Source organism: Sinocyclocheilus rhinocerous, unplaced genomic scaffold (genome assembly GCF_001515625.1).
Source record: "Sinocyclocheilus rhinocerous isolate Xijiao unplaced genomic scaffold, SAMN03320098_v1.1 scaffold600, whole genome shotgun sequence".
NCBI classification, from domain to species: domain Eukaryota; kingdom Metazoa; phylum Chordata; class Actinopteri; order Cypriniformes; family Cyprinidae; genus Sinocyclocheilus; species Sinocyclocheilus rhinocerous.
In genome coordinates, this window is record NW_015653464.1 from 366,763 (window position 1) to 369,423 (window position 2,661).

Here is a 2,661-nt window from a genome sequence, read left to right on the forward strand (position 1 = left end):
AAACTGACAGAGTCTGTCTGCCTCCCGAACAATGTTAGGTAGATTATTCTAGAGTTTGGGCGCTAAATAGGAAAATGATCTGCCGCCCGCAGTTGATTTTTATATTCTAGGTATTATCAAATTGCCAGAGTTTTGAGAACGCACTGAACGTGGAGGACTATAATGCAGTAAGAGCTCGTTCAAATACTGAGGTGCAAAACCATTCAGGGCTTTATAAGAAATAAGCAAGATTTTAAAATCTATACGATGTTTAATAGGGAGCCAGTGCAGTGTTGACAGAACCGGGCTAATATGGTCATACTTCCTGGTTCTAGTAAGAACTCTAGCTGCTGCATTGTGGACCAGCTGGAGTTTGTTTATTAAGTGTGCAGAACAACCACCCAATAGAGCACTACAATAATCTAATCTAAGCATGGGGAGGCATGGTCAGGAGATAAACTTAATAATATGAGTTCATTTAACCTTGATATTTTACATTCGTCAAAACAAATATGTCTTAGTTGAGCTCTTAATGAAAAATATTTATATTTATCAATGTTTTGAACTAAAAAATTGTACTTGAAAAATAAAACGAAATGGCAAATTTAATTGAAAGACAAATTATTAATTGGATGAAGGCCTTTTTTCAGCCCATTTGTAGGCTTTAGTTCAATAGTATGGAAATACAATTTATTGACTTCTAAAGTCACTGTTTGCAAAGTCGATTTAATGCTTTAGTCTCATAATAATGTATTAAATATTTGGGTGCTTTTCTTAGCAAATATTGAATTTTTGTCATTAGCAAATATTGAATTCATGTCATTATTTTGTAATTGAATTAATGATTTAAAAACACATTATGTAATTAACTCAATTATATGACACTGTGCTAAAGTGGGGGAGAAACAGGTCAAGCGGTGGAGTGTTTTGTCATCACAACATGACACAATGCAGTGCTGGTCACGTAGCACTCTCCTGTGTCACACTCAGCTCTGACACGTGACAGGAAACCTGATCTGCACGTCCTCCATGGGAATGGGAAACAGACCGCCGGCTCTCACACACCTCCCTTATTCCGCAGCCCGCTGCGGGACAGTCAACAAAATGCAAAATCGCCTTTCATTTCAACGTCAGCAATATTACACAATTTACAACAGGCTGCTTTTATTGTAGTGTACACTTTGCTATTAAATCATTAGATTATTCAATTTGAATTATGTACGCATACTGGACCTCATTTATCAATCTAACGTAGAAACGAGCGCAGATTCGTGCGCACAAATCAATTTACGACAGAGTTCACGTGTGATTCATGAAACATTCGTATGCCGCCAATCTCATCGATTGTATGAATGATCGCACGTTGATAAATGTGGCTGCAGAAAACAATCGTCATTTGAATATCACGCCCCTAAAAACAGCCCGGTTTAGAAGCCTCGCCCCTAGAGTTTATGACATGGAGAAACGAAACCCGGCCAAAAAGAGGAAGTAGGCCTAATCTCATGAAAGAGAAATTGGTCTTACTCCAAAAACACCCGTTAACCTTGTAATTGCAAACAATTTGGCTACATTCATTTATGTAATTTATATGTATTAAAATACTGCTAAATATTTATAATAATATTACGGTATCCAGAACAGAACAAGAATGAAAATTAAGTATAGTTTTAAAATTATATATTAAACTATAAAATAAAACACAAATTAGGCTAGTGGCAAACAGCATACAAATGTCAAGCAAAACTGAAACGGCAATGGGCTCACGAGCCTGTCTCATACCACAATAATCTAAATGTTTCCATTTTTGGCATATTTGTAACATTTGGTTGCTTACAAGGCTTTATACTTCACTCAGGTTCTAATATCCGTGTAAAATACTTCACATGCGCAAAAATGTTTGTTTTGGTGCTGCACGCTGATTTTACAGTGGACCTTTTAAAATAAACAGTGTAACTTTTATGTTTGGTTGACTGCATTTTAGTTTGATGATGAATGGCTGAAATGTCAGGCAACGCTAGAACTAATGTTGTTTGTGTGTACGTGAGGCGCCATCACGATCAGATGGATTAAATCAAATAAAGATATAAAGAAAATGCATTAAAAGTGTAACAAAAACGAGCGTAGCCTAGCCTATAGGGGGAGACCGGGGATGATAGTAACACTTTTTGTTTGAGGGTCAGTAACTTAGTGGTTGTTCATGCTAGATCTCTCAAACTTTGATACATTGTAGCCAAATGTGTCTACTACAAATAAAACTCACTTGAACTTGTACTACACAATCACAGATTATGTGAGTTAATGTCAAATACAAAGAGTTCCGTTGTTACAACCTTTGATGATGAATGGCTGAAATGTCAGGCAACGCTAGAACTAATGTTGTTTGTGTGTACGTGAGGCGCCATCGCGATCAGATGGATTAAATCAAATAAAGATATAAAGAAAATGCATTAAAAGTGTCACAAAAACGAGCGTAGCCTAGCCTATAGGGGGAGACCGGGGATGATAGTAACACTTTTTGTTTGAGGGTCAGTAACTTAGTGGTTGTTCATGCTAGATCTCTCAAACTTTGATACATTGTAGCCAAATGTGTCTACTACAAATAAAACTCACTTGAACTTGTACTACACAATCACAGATTATGTGAGTTAATGTCAAATACAAAGAGTTCCGTTGTTACAACCT